Source organism: Lacerta agilis, chromosome 9, assembly GCF_009819535.1.
Source record: "Lacerta agilis isolate rLacAgi1 chromosome 9, rLacAgi1.pri, whole genome shotgun sequence".
Classification (NCBI taxonomy): Eukaryota; Metazoa; Chordata; class Lepidosauria; order Squamata; family Lacertidae; genus Lacerta; species Lacerta agilis.
Genome location: NC_046320.1, coordinates 32,854,451 through 32,880,259, shown reverse-complemented (window position 1 = coordinate 32,880,259; position 25,809 = coordinate 32,854,451).

Sequence of the window (25,809 nt, the reverse complement as noted above, 5' to 3'; positions counted from 1 at the left end):
TCTTATTCAACAAAACATGAATGATACAGGTAGACCTTTGATACCTGGTTTGCTTTCTGCACATTTTTGTTTGTTTGTGAGGTTTTTGTTCCATGAGTTATCTATGGACTGAAGTAAGTGAAGTTGTCTAAACAGAGATGCAAATTTAAGCATGCAATTATTTGTTCCAAAGCAAGCAACTGAGAAAGGAAAAGAAAAGAAAAACAGTGCCTGATTATCTGACCTTTACTTTCTTAATCATAAATGAGTAAATAAATCATGTAGGATTATTTATTGTTCCTCTTGTTAAGCCATCCAGTTCCTTTTGTATTACTTTTAAAAAGAAAGGTCAAAAGTAAATCAGGCACAAATTAAACTAAAATTCCCTTCACTCTAGTCCTCAGGTTAAGTTGTGGAAGAAGAAATTGCATTGTTTGTATAGCTCTGTGAACATTTTATTGACCATGCCCTTTGCACCGCTACCTTTCTCTTCTGGTTAGATTTTCATCATTATTTGCTCTAAACTCATTAGGAGATCTATCTGGAGAACTCTGTAGGTCATGCTCACCTAGGAGCGGTCTGAGTTACATTTAGGTCCAGAGGGTGTATAATGTTGTTGATTAGATAAATCAAGCACAGCATGAATGCTGTTAGAACTGCATGTGAGTTGATTTGGACCTGGCTTTCCTCACCAGCTTTCGCATAGAAATCAATTCACCATAATGGACCCTTCTCCACCCCAGTTGCTTTATGTTCTGTTTTCATCTTGGTGAAAGTTGCAAGGAGTATGGTGCTGCATGGCAAGGCCCCCAAACCAGCCCCTCATTAGAATAAAATCCACACTGACACAGAATTTTGGTTTAAGGTTATTGGGCAAAATTTTAGGCCACAACTTTATTGATTACAGAAATGTGAGCGGTATTGGCTTAGGCATTGGCAAAGGACTATATCGGACTCCTGCCCCCTTTGCAGGAAGTCAGAGTAAACCACCCAAAGAGGAAGCCACATCGGGGGAACCCGCCTGTAGCTCTCCCTGGTGTCCCCAGAGGCCTGGCATGGCCCTAGCTCCTCAAGTGAACTTCGGACAGGATCCAGGCCCTGGATTCCTTTAAAGGAATATCCTTGGTCAATGGAGGGGCAGGCGATGGCTGACCTCCCCTCCCCCAAAATTCAAAGAGCCAATGCCTAATCACCAAACCTTACAAAGTTGTGACGATTGCTAAGAGGTAGGAGAAAACTAAGTGGCCAGTGCCAATCTGCCAAATGGAAAAAAATCCAACCTGGCCCCCGTCCCAAAACAGGTGACCGTCCAAAGCAAGGCCAGAGGACATCTAAAATAAAGGGTGGGTGGGCGGGTGTTTGGCAGCATGAAGCAGGTGCCTGACACGCGTCACGCTGCCACTTTTATATCCCCCCACAATCACCCCACACAAAAGTGATTGGCTAAGAAGCTGGGGTGATCGTGGTGCCACCCTGGCATGACAGCATTACTCCGCCCATGCCAGAGGGGGGAGGAACCAGCCTGGGGGCCTTCCCGCAACCAGGACCATCCTTAAAGATGATACCACTTACTGATCGTAAAATATAGGATTGCTACTGATAGCTTCTTAAAATTATTTTTTATGGATAACCCTCCTTTTATAGTATTATGTATGCTCGTAACAAACACCTACCTTCAATAAACAAAAGTGTGTGTCCCTTAGACATCATTAAGCATCAACACAAAATTCGTGGATTGGGGCAGATTCCATCACTTCTTTGAAGAAATAAAGTAAGTGCATCTCCATGGACAAGTCAGAAGACTGGTTCATGCATATAACTTTTCCATAACTAAATACATGAACACACTTCAAAAGGAATCCAATGAGATAAAGTGGATTAAGACTCTATTAGCTGCCCCATGCTCTGCAAGGAATGATGGGATACACCTGTAATAAACACATTGACCTATTGAGTGATAGTAAAAGAATTTTAATCCATTGCTTTCCATGGGTGCACTCTGAGTATGACTAGCATTGGCTATAACCCTTTATCTATGGTATCCTCCTTTGAGGTGCTTCTCCAGATTACTTGTATATTGAGCATTCATCTTGATTTGTGTGCACAAAGCCCATGCAGCAGTTAGACTATGTCCTGTCTTTATTGAGCATTCATCTTCATTTGCCTGCAGGGTGTATATACGTCTTCCCATTAATCATTTATTCATCTCACACCACATCACCACTTTCCTAATCCTTAATTTGATCCCATCACACCATAAACATTTTTCATCTCTCCCCCCTTGACAAAGAGAATGCACAGTTTCACTTTGTTTGTCTGAATTTGGCCTTTAGTGCTGTGCAGTTCTGGATTGCAATTGGAACTGCAGGCCGTTTCTATAATTTAGAAGATGCATAAACAAAATGTGAGTATGGAGGGGGGAACCCCACTGGTTTAGTAAAACTGAAGGGTAGAATGCCAATCTGCTTTCTTATTGTTGATATTTTGTCAGATGGTATTTGCAATATTTTGTTTCGGGGATTAGGAGGGAGACTGAAAATGAATTCAAATTAGGACTGTCACATTGCACTAATCTCACAATCTTTTAGAAACTTTGATCAATTTACTTGTCTTGTGTTAATAATTTTCCCTGATGCTTCTACTAATTATAGCATGTTTTGGGACTCTTTATCCAAAGGATTTCTCTCTCTTACAGCCCATCTGTTCCTCACACTTTGATGTTTCAGGAAGTGTGTGAACGCACGACAGTTATTTCAATTAAATGGAGTCTGGTTCAGTTTTTACTGAGCTAACAGCAGTTTTCAATTGCCATTATATCTTCTTACATGTATAGTCCAGGAAACTAGCACAAGGAATCCCCTGAAGAGGATAGATTCCTCACCTGGCAATGGGTGACCTCGACAGGAGCATCCCTCCCACCACTATGTTGGCAGCAGAGTCTTGGCAGCTATGACAGAATTTATCTGAAGTATTGTGCTATCATACATACTGGAGTGAAGTAGGTCACTACGTCTCCAGGGGGAAGATGTTACACCACACATCTTAAACCTGCCATAAAATGTTGTACTGTTGTGAAAGCTTTATAAGCAGGTGGTGGTATACAATGGAGAGGAATGTTGATATGGGACTCTTCAGAACCCCTGTAAGAAGTTTTTGCTAGGCTTCATCAAAACAATTGTTGTTTCCCTTCTCCCATGTTTTGCCCAACCAGGAAATTCAAAACATGCCTTGTTGTTTCTCCATAAGCAACATTAGCCTGAGGTAAATGCAAGGTGAAGGAGTTGAGTTCATCTCATGTTTTGTTTTGTTTTATGCAGACAGATGGTTGTTGGGATATTTCACCAAATATCTATTTTCTACCTTGTATATAAAATTGTTATTTCATTTTCTGTTTGAGAAATACAAATGGACATCAAGGCTATGACAAGGAATACAGAGATTGTGGGCTGCCATGTATCAAATAATTGTGGAACCACACACAGAGTGCCTTGCAGTAGGCTAACACCAATGAAAGAGACTGATCAATCAACAACAGAGCACTGCGCCTTCCATTTGAAGACTATGGTATTTTACATATTTGGCACCCTGTTTCTGTTTGTGTGTTATTAAACTGAAGGAGCAGGAGCTAGGAACAGCCGCTGCCAAACAACAACAACAACAACACCACTCAACAACAATGCCAGGACACTTCTTGTTGCCATGCAAATGGTTTTGATTCCATGGCACAGAAATTATATTATCTTTTTAACTTTCACACCTTGCCCTTGGCTCTATAGAAAGGTATTTACTTACAGAACCAACAGCAGAGTTGACAGATTAAATGGAAAGTTCACACATTGAGAGTTAGCAAAAGAAAGGCAAATCTGCAGAATGCCACAAAAACAGGTTTCCTTAAACATTTTGTGAGGAATCAAATCATAACTTATTGCCTGCTAAAAGTTACTCCATTCTTTTATTGGATTTCCTCCCCCCTCTCTCAACAGCTTGTTGTTTCAGCACAGTGAGATGTTTGCAGACTTGCTTTGGTCAGCCATAATTTATACTTCTCTGTGTGCAGAAAATCCCAAAGCTTATAATGCTTTTGAGTCTCAAGTGAACAGCATCCTTGTATACACTTGCTGCCTTTCAGTGTGATTTCTTTTATACTCATTTTATATTATTAAACAGTAGCTCCCTTTATTAAAAACCCGTATTCTATGGCCTCTGATTTTCTTGGCATGAGGAGAGACACTTTATTTACTGCCTTTTGTCTTTATGAAAGAGTTAGGAAAGACCTGAAATATGAGGTAGGAATAGATGGAAGCAGATGGCACGTGTGGGCTAATGACCCCTGTGACTTCACACATCCCACTACCACCACAAACCTATAGTGTGATCTGTAGGGATGAAAGAAGGCATCATTCTCCATTGTTTCCATTCCGCTTGCAGTTCATCTTCCAGCATCTCGCTGTCCACTGTGGCAAATTATGTTTTCATGACATCACTCCATTCATTCCAGTGCAAAGGAAGCACAATGCAAATCATTTGCGGACTGAAAGCAACAACAACAGTGAATGCTGATCACATTCAGTGGCATTGACTTCCATTCCAGACATGTGGCAGATAAGCAAAGATCTGCCATTTCTTTTCCTGTTTCTGCTTTTGTCAGAATCCTCTGATATACCCTAGTGGTCTGCCACCTTGGATGCTTTGCCATCTCATTTCCTCATTCTGAGATGCTAAGTTCCCGAGCCAAACCAAGAGTGGGGCTCATTTTGTCAATGCTACCCAAAGTGTACTCACCTTTTATCAATGCCTGGGTGGGGACTTGACAATGTTCTCATTGCATTAAACACGTTCGAAAAGCTGCATCCCCATCCAACAAGTGCCCCAACCCAGGATCAGAATCCGCCAAAGAGAGATAGCCTCATACCATTCCAAAAATTGTTCTGGTGGCCAAAGAGGTCCAGGATCAAATGACATGCTCTACTGCAGATCAATACTCAATAGAACTCTTCTTCAATATTCTATGCTCAATACTAGAGTCTTTAACTGTAAAGATGGAAATGACAGCAGGAATTCTGTAGCCACTGTTTTTTTAAAAAACACCCTATGTGTTGGCACAGCTACACCCTCTACTTCACCAGATTCCCTAGTTTAACTATCCGTAACTGTTATCAGGGACAAAATTTTCTCCTGCCACATTGAAAAGCCTTGTAATGTTTCATTTTTCTTAAATAATTTGCAGTACTGTCCTGTTGTTCTAATAGATGCTAACACACAACTGTGGTGTTTTGATTTATGGCATCTTGGAACTAAGAGGGAATCATATTTTACATTTAGCTTTACTGCCTGCCAAATATTTTCCATTTGGTAAAAAGAGTATTTTATGAAAGCTAAATATCATACAATTTATCTGCAGCCCTAGCCCTGGAATTAATTTGTTTCAGGCAAGAGAGGAGGAAAACATTACCCCAAAGACTCCCTACATTTATCAAGAAGTCATAAAGCTAAAAGGTTTAACAGTTTTGATTTTATATGTGAATTCAGACTGTGTAAAAAGTTCAATCATTCATGATTTTTTTTATTTAAAAAGTATAACATTATTAAAATGATGGCACAGGCAAATTATTTCTAATTCCCCGAGTTTATTTTTAAGCAGGAGCCCATCATTACAAGATGATGAAACCTCCCAGTCTTGGAATAAATACATATTATATCTGGACTTCTAAAAGCTTTTGACAAAGTCCATCAGACTAAGAGTGCAGTCAGAAATGGGGGTTATTGCATTTGGCTTCCTGCTTAGAATGTCAGCACTTCTGTTTCTAGTTTCTAATGTTCAGTTCACACTGCATTATCTTTTTTTTTTAGATATTTTTTATTGATTTAAATAAACCACATACATAGATATAACATAACACAAAAAATTTCCAACTAATCGTTTCCCTTCTTCCTTCTTATGTCTTCTTTACATCATTCTCTGTTGCATAATGGAACTGTCAAGATACTGCTGTGTCATGAATTTCACTTGTGTGAATTTCACTCCTGCCAGAGGACATGGTATAACACAACCGTGGATGTCATTCGACATATCAGTCCCCCCCCCCCTTTTGCTTCCTTGTGATTTACTCACGAAAGTGGCAGAAAAGAACTGTATGCCAGAATACTGCCCCAAGTGCTCAAATTTTCTTATGCCATTTCCTCTACTGAATCCGGACACACATTTGGGCAAGAGGTGCTGTGTGTATAATAATCCCTAATGCTTGGTCATATTTCTAACCTATCTGCGGCTCTACATCTGCCTCTTGTTGTTGGACTAGAAACCAAGTGTGCAGTCCTGATCAGGAAGGGATGAATTCAATCCCTACTCCTTCCTGAATGGGTGGCTAGCACCTTTTGTTATGTAGGACAGTGCAGCTTATGAGCCTTGACCACCGGCTGACTCAGAACAAGATTGGGTTTTAATAGCCATGAAGCATAATTAATATAGGGCTCTCCAGCTGCAACAAAATTATGTATTATAGGGCCATGATGGACATGCTATGATAAAGGGAGTTAAGTGGATGGCTCCACAGAGTATTTAAGAGTGTCCATCATAACTTAGATAATATTTAGGTGTCAGCACAAGAATAAACCCCTGAGGTAGTTTTTTTTAGACATCAACAAAAACGAGAGGGCCATCAAACTGTCAGGCTGATTTTTATCTTAAGGGACCTTCCAGTGTTTGTGTGGGCACATCAGTTAAGGATTCACAAGACATGAAACAATGTTTTTCCTCAAAAATGCTGCAAGAATCTTATTACAAGCAGCTAAAATTCAGATGGAAACGCTTCACAATCACATGCAGTACAAGCCTATAAAGACTAGGGTTTAGCGCCAACCAGAGCTTGGAAAGTTCATTTTAAAAATAAATTACATTTTGTTCAATTGCAACATGTCCCTAAAGGAATGAATCCAGTTCACGTTTATCCCTTTTCAGTTCACAGCTCAGTTCAAGTTCATTGAAAGGAGCCTTGGTTTTTTGTTTTTGGGAGGGGGGAATGAGCATTCAGAATGTTACAAGCTGCTGTGATGAAATATAAGATATGCTTAAGAAAAAAGCAGTGTCTTTTGTTACTGTTGAAGAGATTAATGAATAACTCCCCCCCCCCTAAAGAGATATATACAAAGCATACACACAAATGCTTTAATGTCTGTAGCATGTTTTGGCTGTCCAACTCACTGAAACTTGGGGAGAGGGGAGGTTCCCCACTTCCATTACTGGCACCTCATACATATCGTGCTTCACCTTGGACAGGCCCAGAATTTTTCTGATGCACCACTCTTTGCCTCAGGTGTTAGGATTAATCCAAATCCGCTCCACACCCCTGATAGGGATACAATGTCAGCATAAGTACAACCACAAACAAAGGTAATGTGTGTTTCATTGTTCCACTAATCTGTATGACTTTTCCTTGGAAAGTCTTTTCAGTCTGCATATCAATTGTTGAGGTGTCTGCTAAATGTAGTAAATAATTTTATTATTCTAGAGCAAGGAACTGGTATTTTTTTATTTAAAAAAGAATTGGACAAGTTACACCAAGAGGGAACACAAGCAAATATGTGCTAGAGGATAAAAGTACCTGCTTGAGGTAAGTGCTTCTGGGGGAGGATTTTTGTTCTAATGAATCTCTTTCTTGCACCAAACATGTCAGAAATAAAGCTTTCTTGTATGATTCTGATGTTGGTCCCTCATTCCCCAGTCAGCAGGGGTCAGGCCTGACAACTCACTTAACTTCTTATGGAGACAGAATATCTCTTGACTCATGTAACTTAAAGTAAGCCCTCTGGCTGAATACATAAGACAGGATCCGCCAGGAGACCCGTCCTTTCCTTTCCTCGCGGTCTCTCTGTGATGCAAGGTTTCAAGGAAGGCAAGATGAAAACAGATAAAAGAAAAAGAGCTCTCGGTGGAGCTTTTTTTGAATCCCAAGAGTATGGACCCCAAGTTAAACTCCCAACTTTAATTCAAATATATAACTCCACAAGCCTTGTTCAACCAAACCTACGCACTGCCTCTAGAGGACATCTTAGCTTGATAGCCATGGCTAGGTTTGCAAAACACAAAACGCACAGGCACACCCCACCCATCCAAAAGCAGCTATATAGACTATTTCAAGAAGAAAATCAGGTCACTGGCATTTACATATAAATCACATTTTAGTAATATATCCCCTGTAATAGAGAGACTGTTTTTTCAATGTCTCTTTACATAGTAAGACTAGAAAGATCCCCCGTGACTGAGAAGGAGATTTCATTGTGAAGTAGAGAGTTTCCCACCACAGTCGGCACCTCTCCGTCTCTTTTTTTTTAGCATCAGATTTGTCATTTTAAAACAGATGATAGGATAACTTGTAGTTTTATATACACTGTTTAGAAAAAAACAATTGCCAAAAAGAATAGTTTACCCAGGAAATAGTACATTAATCACATTTTAGACCTCTCCTGAAATCCAGAGACCTCCACTTCTTCAGACTTAGGCCGCAATCGTAACCGTGTGTACTCAGAAGCAAATCCTACTGAATTCAGTCGGGTTTACTCTCATTTAAGCTAACTTTCAATTTTACACATTCCTCTTAAAGGGATTAATTTGGAGGTATGTGTCATTAATTTCTTTATAATTTAGTATTTCTAGAGGCTAACAGGCCATGCCAAAAAAAAACCCCACACCTACTGCACTTTAGCAGTTCCTAGGATTCCACATAAGGATGTAAGAAGCCCTGTAGAAAATATTCAGTAATCACATCAAAATTCTTTAGACCAGAGTAGACCAACAGGGTGTCCACCTGATGCTGCTGAGCTCCAGCTGCTATCAATTCCAGCATGGTCAGTGTTCAGGGATGATGGGAGTTGTTGTCTATCACGATATGGAGGGCACCACTTTGGCTGCTCCAGATTTAGACAAGGGGTGGGGGAGAAATTTGATTCAGTTTCCATTTGAAGGTGAGTCTACCTAATTCAGTTTTTCTGAAACAATACACGAACCAAAGCACGATCATACTTCGACATCTGCACTTCTCTGAATTTTGCAGTGAAGTTCTCCAGTCAAGCAATTCGAATGAAAAAAAAATGCATGTCTCAGGTTAAAGTGTGCATATATGTATTTACTGAATTGCATTGAAACATGGGTGTGGGAGAAATTTGCCCTAAGATACCAATGAGTTGTCAAGATAACTTTTAAAAGCACTTCAAACTAATTTGGAAATGTGGAGAACTGAACTTTAGACTGGGAAAATGAGAAATTGAGAGAACCCAAAACTGGAAGATTCAACCACACCTACTTTAGACTATATACCGTATTTTTCACTCCATAAGACGCACTTTTTCCCTCCTAAAAAGTAAGGGGAAATATCTGTGCGTCTTATGGAGCGAATGGTGGTCCCTGGAGCTGAATTGCCCAGGGGCCAAAAGAGGATCATGCTTTTTATTTTAGAAAGAGAAAAGGGGGTGTTGAAAGGACCCCGCTCAGCAGCTGATCAGCAAGAGATCGGGAGAGAGATAAGAGTCCCGGCTCCCTTTCAGCCCCGCCCTCCTTTGTTGAATGTGCTGCAAAGGGAGGATGTTTGTTTCCCCAGGACATGTGACTGGCTGATTAGATTATCTGTCTGGAAACAGTAGAAATGGCTCCCTTTCCTTAAGATTTTCAGAAATGTGAGTTAAACCCCATAAAATGGGGTTTCCTCTTTGCTTTTCCCCCTTTGCAAAAGGAGCCTTGCTTTTCCCCCTTTGCAAAAAAGCTGCAAAACCTTTAGCTGATCCTAAAAAAAAGGCCTTTTGCCTTTGCAAAAGCAGCTGCAAAACCTTTAGCTGATCCTCAAAAAAGCCAGGGCTTTTCCCTTTGTAAAAAAGCTGCAAAACTTTTAGCTGATCCTCAAAAAACAAAAAAAGGGCTTTTAGAGGAGGAAAACCAGAAAAAATATTTTTTTTCTTGTTTCCTCCTCTAAAAATGAGGTGCCCTATGAAAATACGGTATGTTGTACTTCAGAAGGACACTCCAAATTTGGTGGCAACCTAGACAGGACCATGCACATTGCTGAGTAGTATCTCTGATTTCAATTTCCTATAGTGTTTTGCCTGAGCAGGAGGCTTGCGAGGACCCACAAAAATTGTATTCATTTTTCATTCTGCAAACTTGGATAGGCAACTGTTAACTGCCACTACAAGAACCATAGCAGATGTTTTACAGCACACATAGCTGAATCATGAATTTTGCAACTGCATGGTGTTATAGGGAGGACCCTGCTAAACATAAGAAATTAATAAATGGTAGAATTTTGTTTTTGGGATATGCATGAAAATACTCACTGCAGAACTGTGCTAGACAAGGAACCCCCCCCCCCCCCGAGCTGGCTTATGCAAACCAACCTGGCCACCCTAGTGAAGAGCAAATCCATTAACATGACAAAAGGTGCTGATGGCCCATCTAAGACAGGGATTGCCAAGGTGATGGGGAGGGGGTGAGTTGACAGGGAAAGAGAGTCTTGAACAAGTTGTGTGGGAAGAAGAAGAAGAAGAAGAAGAAGAAGAAGAAGAAAAAGAGAAGAAAAGAAGAGAGAAAATAGATCCATCTCCGGCAGGCTGGCTGAAGGCAGGTTGGGTGAGATGCTTTGGGTTCCAGTGCTGCACTGAGATGCCTGTGGCCCTGTGGGTGGTGGCTTCCAATTTTTGTAACAGTATTTTAACATTTGAGTTTGGGGAGATTTTTTTCCAAGCATGAGGAGAAAATAGAAGGTGAAATCAGTGTGAAGCTCCTAAGAAATAAATATTCCATGAAAAATAGCTTTGTGTGTTTGTGTGTGTTGAGGGTGGTTGCATGTGGGTATGGCCTTATGCATTACTGTAATGCAACACACATCAGTTTTCCAGTCAAGTCATGTGGACGTCAGCCCAAAAAAAAGGTTCTCCATAGCTAATGGAGAGCACAGACAATGCCACTATGCAGAGATCTATGGCACAATCTCCCAAACCTGTACTTGATACAATGTATGTGGAGGGATGATTTCAAGAGCCCGTGGGTAAAAGCATTACAACTGAAAATCATGGCAATGGGAATCTCCCCTTTTAAACTACTGGAGCAGGATATAGTTCCTGCTAAAAGAACAGTAATGGGTAGATTAGAGGAGATGGACTTGCAGCAGAAAATGGTGTTGGGTAATGGTACCTGTTCACCCCTAAACCTTGGTTTACTACCCCCCTAAAACTCCCAAATTATTTGAATTCCTTAACTTCCTCAGCTCATAGATATGCCTTTATAAAGGCAAGATTTAACACCTTCCCATCCAACGTGTTGGGAAATAGATTCTCCAATGGACAAATATCGCTCTTATGTGACTGTAATTGCAGAGCACCAGAATCATTGTATCACATAATCTTTGATTGTGCTCTTCACTCATCGGCCAGGAGTAAGTTTCTTGCTCCATATTTAAAGGGAATTGCCGATGATTCGAACGAAGCCAAACTGAGATACCTACTGAATGATGAAGACCCTCCAAGATCACTTACGGTTGCCAGATTTCTGATCACCGTCCTATCCCAAAAGAAGAAAACGGACTTCTGGGCGGATTGGATATTCCTGTTAAATCATGACTTAGGATGTAATTATGTGTTACCTTAATTGATGCTTTTATAATTTTTATAGTTTTTATAGTTTTATAGTTCTTTCTTATAGTTTTATAGTTTTTTATGATTCTATAATTTATAAATAGGGGGTGATGTTTTATGTTGTAAATTTACTGCTTAGTCTGTTACTTTAAAGTTCTTTCGAAGTCCTAAGTAGAAAGGCTAAGTACACATATGTTGTATGTCATATGTTGTTTGAAAAATCGTGTGTGATGGGCCAATGGCTGTAATAATATCTATTCTATTCATTCTACTCTTGACAGAGATTTTTCCGTGCTACAGCCTGTCACCAGAAGCAACTGGTGGTGAGCAAAATCTCTCCACTCAATGAGAGTCATCCACACATAGGGCAGCTCTTACTCACAGGTTGTTTCCATGGATTGGTATGTGGTCCCTGAAAGACTGTTCTTTAGATAGGCACTCACACAAATATACTTTAAAAGGAGTCTAATTCATTCATCTTAGCTGCCCTTTCTTTCCAAGTGCAATTCAAAAGCTGTAACTTCTCAAGTGTACATTTTGCCTCCTACTGTAAAAGGTGTGCCCCTTAATCAAAACTTTAAAAAGAGCAATGTGAATACGGAGGGGGGAAAGTGCCACAAGAAACCTTTTGAAATTATGTATTCCATCTGGGAAATTGAAATATATCTTTAGTTGCTGCCTCCCTTTCACAAAATAAAAAAAGAGAAAGACTATCAATATTCTGTGGAGGAGATTGAGTGAACATTTCCACCACGGAAACCTAAATAGTTTCAATAGAATATATTTCAATGCAGGCTATTCAGAGTCTTTCAAGGGAAGAAGCACAATAAAAAGAAACCCAGATCTCTTTCTTTTCTGATTCTTGGCTGGAGGCAAGTGGTTTTTGAAAGAGAATTTTTAGCATTTGAAGGAAAAAGCTTCCTGCATTTTGTGCACAAATGATCATTGGGCAGTAACAACATAGCCATATCCAAGGCTACCAAAAATAATGGACAAAGTTTGTGTCTGTGTGTGGGAGTGGGGTGTTAGAAGGAGTCAACTGATTTACAAAATGTGCAGTAATAACAGACCTCACTTTAAAACACAGAGAGGGAAATATGGTGTAACAGCGTGTAAGGAATCTGCCTCAAATACATTGCTCCTTTTCAGTATGAGGATGTGTATCAAATACATTCATTGCTACTTTTAAGTGTGAAGATGTTGTTGGTGCCTCTGGAAACTCACTTAGATCTGAAGATCTCTTTATAGTTCAGTTGTCAACCCTTCTAAACTCTCACTGAAGAGGGAAATTTTTTTGTAAAACCTTCCAAAATTTGACTTGAGGCAAACTCCATTGGCTACAAAGATGCTTCTGAATAATAAAAAAAAACATTAATATTGGTAAATAGATGAAAGTATATCCCCTCATCTGAAGATGTTAAAGGACTTGCTCCAAGTGGTACTAGAGACTACAGGTGCATGGGTTTTTGAAAGCTTCACAGAAACTCACATTCAAACAAATGAAAATTTGGTAGCATTCATAATGAGTGAGAGTCGGGTGTTCAGGTTGTAGAAAGCATTTGAAAGCTTGGGACATGTAGACTGAGTTTCATCACTACTCAATCCCAATTATTTCTCATGCTGTCATTATCATGAGACAATGTCAAGTATAGTTTTCCTTTTACTCCCAAAGCAATAAGGAACATAAGACTGACTTCCATTTGAAGAAGAGAAGTCTAATGATACTGTGCCTTCCTTTCTGAAAAGCCAACTTCTGGGCCAGTTCTACAGCAGTTGCTTTTATGGGCAGGAAAGGTTTATGGTAAGCAGAAAAGTCACAACTGCTACTAGGACATGGAAGAGCACAGCAGTTCTTCATTTTTGGGTCCACTCCTTTCCTTGTAGCTCTAGTGGAACCTTCTGTTTCCAGAATGGAGAACCTTAGACCCAGGGTCCAAATGTGCCCCTCACTCAAGCCTTGGTATTTGGTGCTCAGGATTCTCCTCAGTTAGCCCCTGCAACACTGACTTGCCTCTTGCTTCCCTGGATGGATGGTAGAGATGGGCAAATGAGCATGTGTAGAACCAGTGGCGGAGCTTCAAGCTCTGGTGGGGGGGGGTGGAGAGCAGGTGGGGGCGTGGCTGGCACACATCCCAGGGCGTGACATGCATCCTGGGGCATGGCACTCTGCCCACAGGGGCATGGCACACGTCCTGGGGCATGATGCGCCACCTGCGGGGGCATGGCGCCCAGCGGGGGGTAGCTGCGATGGCACCCCACTGGGATCCTGCTGCCGGGGGCGGTGGTCTCCCTCTGCACCCGTACCTTCGCCAGTGTGTAGAACCTGCCCTATTGTACAAAGACAAACTTTACATTCATTGCCCTGCCCACTTTTGCCTCTGGTCCTGCCCATCATTGGCATGTGGCCCATGGAAGGTTGCTCAGAAGGAAATGTGGCCCTTGGGCTGTAAGGCATTATTTCCCCATGTTTGATTTCTTTGCAAATGTAGAGGATGAAAAGAGATGCCAGGCAGGCAATAGTAAGCAGAATCAGGCCTCGTGCTTAACTAGTTCAAAGCAAAATGTGAGCCAGCTTGCTTCCCTAGCCTTAGAAGCAATTAGATAATTACAGATTTTACCATATTAAATCCGTAAGCTGATAGCTCATCTGGAATGATGATAGAGTGGAGGGAGAAAATCCTATCTCTGTCCTTGAGGTTTCATAAAAGCTGTGGATTTCATTATTCACTTTGCTGCCTGTGCAGTTATGTAGAACATTGTTTCCCACCGCCAAGGTAGTTACAGCCAGCTCGGAGAGCCAGCCGTTTCATGCATTCATTGGGTAAGAGGTGCCTTTCACTCCTTCTGTAAAAATCGCTGGTCTTCAGCTAGTGCTTTTGAGGCAGATGGAGGAAAAATGGAAATTGGGATTAGGGAGGCCAAAAATAGAGTGTGCTTAGTACCAGAGACTAAAAAGCAGTGTATGAGTGAGGAGGAGAGGCTATTACGAATGTCAGTCAAACTCTACTTTTAAAACTTGGAGATAGAAGAATAATCAGCGGGACAGATTTGCAGCTTGTCATTACCAATAGCCACCTCTAGCATGATTAATGATGTGAAAGCCCAGCGTGAGACATTCTCTCTGGTGTCCAAAAGTTCTTTTAAAAGTATCTAGGCAGCTTCTGCAAAAACAGATTCCTTACTTGTCAACTGCATTACATCCTCTCTCAATGCTTCTCCTCTGAATACTGAATATATCTACTTTTCTAACTTCAGAAGCAACCAACTGCTGATTCTGACTACAATGGAGGGAGGGGAAAAACCATCACAACCAGCCGAAGGACATAGAATAAACCTAGGCTACTTACCTGTTTGCTTTCTCTCTTGGTGCCTTAACATTTCTCCAGAGAACTTGTATGACTAACTGCTTTGACTTACAAAAGAGTCCTTATGCACAAGAGCTGTGATACATTATGAATAATCTGAATTATGAACACTTTGGCAAAAGAGGCTGCTAGTAACTTGTTATGCTTTCAACGATCTCTCATCCAGGTGTTCCCCTGTAGTTCTGAATGATCTCATCTTGTTTCCAAAGTGGAACTGATGCATTAGGAATCCTTCATTGTTTTGTTTTGATTTACTTTTAAATTTTGTATTGACTGCAGTACATGTGGAATTGCTGCCTCTTTGAGTTCTGCCATGCATTTGTGAGTCTTTCCTCGTCTATTTGCAATGTACATACATGTGAGTGCATCAAGATCCTTTTGGTGGGGGTGTTTACTATTTTCACGCATGCATGCAGTACCAGTAAAATATACAAAAAAAAAATTCAACCCCTCTTCAAAAAAAAAAAAAAACACAAACCAACCTTCATGAATGGAAATGCTGTTACAAGGCTTTTGCTGTTAGCCTCCACATTTGTGTTTGGCGCGAACCAAAGATTGCTTTGGCTAAAGCACAGGAACATGGGAATGACCATTCTGTCTTGATGTTACATCTGGTCTTGTAGTTGATTTCTCTATGCTTGGCCCTCTTGTCAGCGAGGTCATGAGTATCCAGAAAGTTGACTGATGGACTCACCAGGGAGCTAGGTTGCAATAATGACAATAAGGCAAAATGATTGGTAATCGAAAGGTCACCAAATGAAGGCTTGTGCATCTAAATGCCCTTGCATTGAGCTCCAAAGACAAACTTTTTCCATCAACCAGAAATTCTATACAAATATAGATGCAGATAGAACTGGCCTACCCATTAGGCAGGCAGAAGCAGCTGCCTCAGGTGACAGAATCCTGCAGCGACCCACCCACCCCTTTCACTAGGGTGTCATGGCAGTGGCTCCCTCAACACAACCCCAGTAAGTGAGGCTTCAGCAATGAGGGCCGCTGTCAGAAGTTCAGGTTCCCAGCTTAATAACACAGTAAGTATAGCTAATTAAACAGGAGGATTTATTGCAAAAACAAAGCCTCTGGTATCATTACTCAAGATGACCCTTCTAAAACTCCTTCCGGCATCTCCAGCAGATATTGAACTTATGACCCTTACATTGCTTGTTTTGCTTCCAATCTAGAAGCCCTCCCATTCGCCGACTCCTGGGATTTATTGAGTCAGCTCCAACCTCTTCCGGGTCTGACTCTGAGTTTGTTCCCATCTGATTGTGCTTCCGGCGAACTTTGGCTGTGTTCTAGCCTGCTCTCTATTACTGTCTTATCATCATGCATGTCAAGGTCAGGAAGAGCCAAAGTCTGCAGATGCCTGCTCTCCCCGCCTGACTAACATCAAAGTCTCCCTGTTCTTGGCTGCTTTCTGCAGTTCACTGCAAACCTTCTCTTGGAGTTGGCTCATTCCTGACAGCAGCAATTTTCCTTTTTTCAGGTGGTGAAATGAGACAGGCCACTCCTGTATACAGACCAGACAGAACAATAGCATATGCAAAAAAACAGCATTAGTCACCAGGAAGACACTTGGTATAGTTATTGTTCTTGACAGATAAATACATTCAGAAAGAGCATCCATAAGATAAATCTTCCAGTTGAATCATCCTTGTTTACATGCCCCAATATACATCTTAGCAGAACCTTCCCTGCCATATTACTGGGTCTTCTCTCCTGTAACCCCTCCCCAATGTCCAGGCACACCTAGCTTGAATTTATCCAATCCCCTTTCATTTCCTCATTTTAACCTCCTCTCATTGGTCATCATGCCGGCTCACCTAAACACACTTTTGGATCTACTACATGCCTATCTAAGTGCAGGTTTTAGCTTGGTTGCTGTCAAGTCTTCTCCCTCTGTGCAACCTCTCTGTGCATCCCAAAAACACAGAATCACATCTTTATGTCATCATTGGACTTCAAACCTAAGGCACAGCAAAGAGTCTATGCTGCTGATCCTGCACTCCAACATACTGAGGCCGAAAACTGGAATGTGCACCTTCCCAGTTGCACATCTACATGACTCACATGACCTGTGTGAGATCACGGAGCCCCAAAAACACATATTTTGGAGCGAAATGCATGAGTTTGTGACCTCACGATGGGATGTCTCAATTTAATCAGGGCAGTTGAGGGGTAGGCAATGGGATTTATCAAGGCACAAGCTGCTATTTTCAAAGCATATAATTTGGTTAAGTTATTTATGATCAAGTTGCTCATCTGAACCAAGTCTGAATCATTTCCCATAAAGAAAATTTTTAATGAAATGAAATCTTGGAATGGTCTGAGGTAAGGAGAACAGATGGGGCCTGCCTTTTAAGTCCTAGGAGAGGATCAGGAAGAGCAAAGTCTTCTGTCTGGTCCACTTCTGATCATTTTCAATAAACAGTATTTTAAATGAGGGAGGGAAACCGCAGATGGTGGGCATTTGTACTTCTTGTGTTGTACTATATAATGAGTAATAGTAAAGAAAAAATTCAAAACACAGACATTGTTTAATTTCTGATAACAGCTGGTGATAACATGGGTACACAAACCTTTTGAGGCTTTCAAGTCAAGCTGTTGCTTCTCCATTTCCTCTGAAGGAATGTGTGAGGCTGGTTCAACATATGCCTCAGAATGAAATGGAAATAACAAGACAGAATGTTGAGGTACTTGACAACAGAACTTCAACTTGCAGGTGAGGAAATTGTGGTACTTCCTTTAAAACAAAACAAAAATATTGATAAGTAGAAAACTAGCCAAGCTAGATTTTTAAGTGTGGGGAAGTGTTATGCAGTCAAACTCTTTTTAAAACAACAAAAAAATGTATCCCCTACATGCAGTTTGAACTGGTACAGTCCATTTTGCCAATCAGCATTTTATTACCTCACTCTGAGGTAAGCATAGACCAGCCTTCAACAACCCGGTGCCCTGCAGATGTTTGGGATTACAACTTCCACAGCTGGGAAGCTGAGGCTGTTGGGGGTTATAGGCCAAAACATCTGGAAGGCACCACATTGGTGATGGCTAGCACAGACCATGCTTCAAACTTTCTCCTTGTGCAGGAATAAAGTAAAATAAAATAAACCCCCAACTATCAATCTGCAAAGCAGCAAATCATAAAGGTGATGTTATAAAAAATTTAGAAATGTTCCTCTCCGAATGCTTCTGGGGACTATTTGCCTAGCAGCATCTACGTTGGAACATTCAAAGCTAGAGGCTAATAATTTCATTTTTGGAAGTCATAAACAGCAATCCTTTTCATCAGATGATGAAAAGTACTGTTGATTGAGTGTATCCAAATGACAAACATGTTATTGTGATATCAGTTGCAGATGCTTTAAATAATGTGATGCCTGTCCGTTTTGGTGACAGGCACAGCAGAAGTAAATTCGTCTTCAAGAAAGGGTAAGATATCCAATAGGTATCTGTGGTGAGGTCAAAAAGATAATATCTGCGTTTTGTCCTGATCTTAAAATAATCAGTCATCACCATCATCATTTAATGGCTACAATTTGCCTGGAGTTAGCCTTTTAAATGTGTGTATATTTAGAAAATCAGAATGTAGTCAATATGCTAAGGAATATTTATATAGGATGCTTTGCTTGCACATGGAGAAACCTAGTAGCCTATTATGATAAAGTTAGGTATTAGAGTAAGCAAATGTAAGAACTCTCCTATGTATTGCATTATGGTCCCCAACCATCTGCAGCATTTGGTGGGGAGTGGGTTATAAGTCTGCAAGAGGCAGAACTTCCATTAGTGGATGCCAGAAATGTCCAAAATATGTGAGGAACTCTTCCCACAGATCCAACTCCATGTTTTGTTGTCAGAAAATGGAAATAAGTTAACAATGAAAGCTGGGATATGTGCAGATCAAAATTGAGCCTCTGCTTGTAATCTTTAACATAAATATTTCATAATTAGAAAAAGGTAAACGTAAAGGTAAAGGGACCCCTGACCATTAGGTCCAGTCGCAGACGACTCTGGGGTTGTGGTGCTCATCTCGCTTTATTGGCTGAGGGAGCCGGCGTACAGCTTCCGGGTCATGTGGCCAGCATGACTAAGCTGCTTCTGGTGAACCAGAGCAGCGCACGGAAACGGCGTTTACCTTCCCGCCAGAGCGGTACCTATTTATCTACTTGCACTTTGATATGCATTCAAACTGCTAGGTTGGCAGGAGCAGGGACCGAGCAACCGGAGCTCACCCCGTCGTGGGGATTCGAACCACCGACCTTTCGATCGGCAAGCTCTAGGCTCTGTGGTTTAACCCACAGCGCCACCTGCATAGGTCTCAAAAATGTAAGTCAATAAATCCGGAAAACATTTTCACTTTTGCAATAGAAATTCTCTTTCCTTTCCTCTCGAGTAACCCTCACACAAACTCCAAAATCTGCTGGGGGGGGGGCAACCACCTCAAGCAGATTGGGGGGGGGCATGTGGAGGACGAGTGTGGAAGGCTGCTAGGGGAACCTCAGTCCATTTCACAAACAGATTCTGTTTCATTGGAGGGCCTTTCTATTTCAGCCATAATATCACCAAGATATGTAATAACCAATCCTTTCATTTCAACAAGTGGCAATCAATATAAAAATGAAAAGACTGTTTTTCTGTCAATATTTTGAAAGACGCATTGTTATCACATTAATCATGGAACATGTCAGGGTGAGATCAAAGTTTGGGAAACTTGGGCCACAAACAATATTAAACAATCTATTAAGGTATTGAACAAGGAAATAATGGCAGGATTTCCTGGCAACTTGCCCATATCAAACTAAATGAGAGGAAGGCTTGGAGTTTTGCTGCATTGCAAGATGCATGAGAATTGATTTGGTATAATATATCCTATAAACTTAAAGAAATCAGGCCTGAGTGCTCACTGGAAGGACAGATCCTGAAGTTGGGGCTCCAGTACTTTGGCCACCGCATGAGAAGAGAAGACTCCCTGGAAAAGACCCTGATGTTGGGAAAGATTGAGGGCACAAGGAGAAGGGGACGACAGATGATGAGATGGTTGGACTGTGTTCTCGAAGCGACTGGCATGAGTTTGGCCAAACTGCGGGAGGCAGTGGAGGATAGGGGTGCCTGGCGTGCTCTGGTCCATGGGGTCACGAAGAGTTGGACACGACTGAATGACTGAAAAACAACAATCCTATAAACTGGGATGCGGGTGGCGCTGTGGGTTAAACCACAGAGCCTAGGGCTTGCTGATCAGAAGGTCGGCAGGGTGAGCTCCCATTGTTCGGTCCCTGCTCCTGCCAACCTAGCAGTTCAAAAGCACGTCAAAGTGCAAGTAGATAAATAGGTACAGCTCCAGCGGGAAGGTAAACGGTGTTTCCGTGCACTGCTCTGGTTCACCAAAAGCGGCTTAGTCATGCTGGCACATGACCCAGAAGCTGTATGCCGGCTCCCTCGGCCAGTAGCACGAGATGAGTGCCGCAACCCCAGAGTCGGACACGACTGGACCTAATGGTCAGGGCTCCCTTTACCTTTATCCTATAAACTGATACACATAATCCTGAAGGAATATGTCTCTCAAATATGTTTCAGCAGCACTTAACACTATGAAATTTCTACCACAGAAACCTAATTTCAACAATGGAAAAACCCTGAAAATTTGAGTTATAAAACAGACCAACAGCTTTTATGCATATATGATGGCATTGCAACAATTTTTTTTTTTTTTTAAAAAACACAACACCAAACATTCTGGGGAAAAGTTACAAAACAAATCAGGGAAATATTGGGATATGATTTGCCAAGGGATCTGGTGGTCTTACATTTATATTATCTGGAGGGCCGAACTGAAACATATAATGAATAATTTGTTTCAGATCAATGGACTGCAGATAAGTGGAAGGATAATGCTGAAACAGCTTTAATGAATGTCTTTTTAAAAATGCAGAGAGCAGAAATAGTAAAATTATGTTAGAATAAGTTGTAGACAACAACAGGAACATATATTTATTGAAAATTGGATATTGTTTATTCAGTATTGGAATGTAAATAAGTAGCTGCCGTATACCACATCAGACTATTCATTCATCGAATAGTTTTGCCTACTACTCAGAATCCCAACAGGTAAATGCAATTGCTCAGTGAATTTTCCTCCCCCCCCAGTTATAATTAATTCCAGGCTAGTTCTGTATTCTTCAAATGGCAACCTCCCTGGTATCTATATTTGGAAGTACATTATCTCCTGATTTGGTGAGATGATGTTATCATTGTAGCAATACATACACTGGCGGCAGCTGTGTGAGATCTTCCTGAAGTTATTGGTTATTTAGCTCCAAGATGAATATCCTGCAAGGAAATATGAGAGGAACAACAGGCAGAGTGGAGTGCCATCTTTAGTGTACCTATAAAACATGTAGGAGGACAAGCGTTATTAATCAGCTCTTTGTTTCATTTTGTTCTTCCTGACTGTATGCAGTTTGTCAATCTATCACCAAAGTCCCATCAAAAAGCTGCTTGTTTTCAGGCATTCTGGGGTGTCCATTAACTTCAGTGGACATGTTTTGTTATGTATGCTGCCTCTTTTCAGGTTTCACATTGCACCAACATTGTAAGTGGGAGTCACCCCGATTAAGTTTCAGGATCCAGCAACTGGAGGAATGTCTTTCCCATGATTAAAGGTCTTCCAGGAAGACCCTTCTGGTTGCATGGCACCAAATAAAGCCTGGCATACCAGGGAGGAGGAGGAGGAGGAGGAGAGGAGGAGGGAGGGCTAACATTCTCCTTTCTCTTCCTCCCCCACTACAAACACTCTGTGAGGTGAGTGAGGCTGAGAGACTTCAGAGAGAAGTGTGACTAGCCCAAGGTCACCCAGCAGTTGCATGTGGAGGAGCGGGGATGCGAACCCGGTTCACCAGATTACGAGTCCACCGCTCTTAACCACTACACCACACATGAACATGTGACAGGGCCTTCTTGGTGGTTGAACCACAGATGTGGATCCCTCTTCCCCCTGAGTTTTACCTGATATCAGTATTACCCAACTTTCATCACCAGTTTAAAATGTTTTCATCCCACCAGACATTCCAAAGTGCACACACAACATTTGTATTAATTGAATTCTGATTAGAGGTTAGCTACCTTGGTTTTATATGGAAAGCTCAATACACCAGCCCAATAGTTTGTTCAGCAACTTTAGCTTTTGTAGCAAGAGTCAGTCAGGGCCCCACCCTTTGAGACCAGGTGGAAAAAGACCTGCAAGCCAGAGTGCAGTTCTCCCAGGACTCACAGCCAAGATGATGTGATATAGTTATGATTTCCATGCTACTATGAACATCATGATCTGCCCTGAGATTGTTACATGATGAACAGCAGAATTCCTCCCTGTCACAATCCGAACTCCACCCACTTCCCCATTGCACTGACAGCATTTTTCTAGTATAATGGTTCCAATGGAGGTAGATGCTGTTGGCACACAACAGTGGGCACTATGCCAGCATAGAAGCCATTCACTGACACATATTTGATGCAAGAAGACTTTGGAACAATCCTATCTCTGCCCAGCAGGTGTAAATTGTGGACAACTTTAGTGGACTTCATGGATTATGTTGCTTTCTTGGCTAAAGATGAGATCTGCCCCATGCATTCACAAAATACAAATACAAATGCATCACACGAAGTCTCAAGTTTTCTCAACTGGGACTTGGAGAGCAGCTTGGCAGGCCTGTGCCTGAGCTCCCAGTAGGCATATATACATATAATCCCTTTCCACGTTATAATTTCAGTCAGGGGAGTAACTTGTCAACTCACTTCTGTTACTGACCATTCTAACATGGAAAGGGGTCTTTAGAGAGCTTCACAATGAGGCGGATGAATTCAAAAAAGCTATTCTCTGTAATGTAAGAGATCTCACAAGACCACATGCATCATTTACTCAAAGGATATAACCTTGAAAATTTGTGAACCAACTGAAGTAGTCATTTCTTTTTCAAGCCCTGTTAGGCATAACATATCATCATTTCCTTCCTGCTTAGAATACTGCCTAAATTAGTAATTAGGAACACTCCAAATCTTCAAAACAATATGGAGTTCAAGCAATTAACAATGTGATCCTATGCATGCTTACTCAAAAGTAAGTCTCCCTGTGTTCAATGCAGCTCCATTTAATTCTGCATAGGATTTCAGAAGAGTACCAAGAGAGAAGGCACAAACATTCAAATACCAGTATCATATTTATGTATTGATCAACACTGCCCTCATTAATAGTTGGAAGTCAAGGAACAGAACTCTCCTGCTTCTTCACATTTCACTTTCTACATGGAGAAGAAGCTCTCTCAATTTACTCTGAATTTCCTTTTATTAAAGAAACCAAATAAAACTCATTATCATGAGGGGTACCATTTCAGGGGAAAAGATGAAATTTGAAGAAATGCTAAAAGGCCCACCTGGGAATATGTTCAGATTTAAACTGCAAAAAAATATTTTAAGAGAATTTGCTGTAACTTTTGATATACTTCATAATGACTCTAGCAATGCTATCATAGTCACATAGAATCAATTCAACAAAGGGATTTCTGTCTTTGGTTTACAGAACTACCAAACTGTCATCTGTGTGCTGCTGTTCCAGCATGCAGAGAAATCTGCTGAGGGGTAAACAGATTTATTTATTTTTTTACTCCACACATTCAGGAACACACGACCAGTTCACTAGGGCTGTGTAGGGAATAGGAGAGCCATACAAAGCTGACCCAACCCTCATTCTCCACTTGGTTAAGTTACACTTTACTCTAGAGCTTGACTGAGCAAAGAATGGGATGGAAGATGCAGAGCTCCCATTTCCTAGTCTATCCTGGAACATTGTATGTGCCCTCTTGTTTACAGAGCAAGGGGAGGGGGGAGAGTCCTATAAGGAATCCCTCCATGCATGGATATTGTGCCCACATAAGGAAGTGTTGTAGTCCTAGTCTATAGGACAATTAGTTTGTAATAGTAGTTATTCAGTATGTGTATAAGTTGTGAATTGGCCAGAATTATACAGTAGGTGCCCTGGAAAATAATTGCGTTTGGTCAGAAACGTGAGGAGGGAGAAGCAGTATTACCCACCTTCCTTAAATGGCATTGCATAAAGTCTGCATTGTATAAAAGAAATTGTAGGTCAGCCACCTTGGAGAAAGATGTGCTTTTTTGTGAAAGATCATTGTCCATTTCCAAGATGCCTATTCATTAAACTTTGTCCATTAAAATAGCAGAGAACATTGTGTGGGTAAATGTCTTGTTTAGAAACCTTCCATTTTTTTTACAAAACCAACTACCCTTCATAGCATTTTTTTTTTTTTGCAACACACACTGAATTGGATTTTCAATGCACACTGAGCAGCATGAATACAACAAACCCGAAGAAAGCCTATTTTCCTACCTGTAGGGCTTTGTTTACTAGTGTTGTTCTTCAAAATCATTACAGGGATGAAAACCAAGAAGTAGAAGTTACCACATGCCTTGACATGCAATTCTCAGCAGCACCAGAACACTATCTGGTTTAAATTGCCTAATAATTTATTGAAAGAACAAAAGGGGGAAATGTGCAGGTTCCATTGCTTTGGATGGCAGAGAGATCTTTTTCTCTTTTTAATACTGAAAAAGAAAACAACAGGGGGAACAATTTTCCCAACACCAGCCATTTTCAATCTGTCTAAATTCTGAAACGGTTCTTTAAGTTTTACAGACTGCATACATGAGGCTTCCAATAGCGACTACTGCAAAACATAATTATCTTATTTTGCACTTGCTTTGCTATCATGATTTTGCATGGTTTGTTTCGTATACTGTTTGGGTTTATTATTGTTTGCTGCTCTAACTACATTTAGTAGAAGAGCAGGGAGAGATGGTGATGATGATGATTTAGGAAATGATCAAATAGCTCTCCAAGCAATATACAAATATAATTATAGATAAAAGCAGTGCTTTTTTCAGGAGGTAATCAATGGTATGCAGAACCAGCACCTCTTTTGTTGTTGTTAAAAAAGCGTGGCACTTACACTTTTAAAGCAGGAACTCGCCAGAACTCAGTTTCTGTACCTCTCAGGTGAGTGCCATTGCCATTCTAAGAGAACAAGGGAGTAGTGAGTCCCGGCACCTCTTTCCCCCCCAAGAAAAATAGCAATTAAAAGACAATTAAAACCATTAAAACTTTTTTTAAAAAAAAACACACACACACAATAAATTTGTTTATCATCATATTAGTATTAGAATTGATATTGCATGATCAGTTGGCGACAACCCCATCCCCCAGGGATAATAAGGAAGGAATAAAGACTCTGAGAACATTACATGGAATTAAAATTAGGCCACAACTTTATTGAACTTCCAAATGTAGGAAGACCTTGGCTTAGGCCTTGGGCGTGTATCCCTCCCAGCCCCCCAGGCGGGGGGAACTGGGGCTCATCAGGGTAAATGGGATATGGGGGTGCTCTGCGAGAAGTAAGTGTAGTAGGCAGCCAAGCCCATATCCCTGCACATAGGGTAGTTCACTGACAACCTTTCAGTGTATGGCCAGTGACACCCATATATATAACCCCTTTAAGAGGGGGACCCTGGAATCGCTGCTGCAGGGGTGTGAGTCACCACTTCACACACACACACACACACACACACACACACCATATAGGGAAGAAAAGATTAAAGGATTCCACCCAAGGCCATAACTGCCAAAGTTGTGATGAATTGCTATGGGGAAGACAAAACCTGCCAATGCAGGAAAATTTCTTCCCAGTCCTTCAACAGCAACCGGTCAAAGACCATAGCAGCACCCACTAAACAAGAAGAAAAAAATAACCTGAAAACAAGAAACATTAAACAAAGGGAGGGTAGG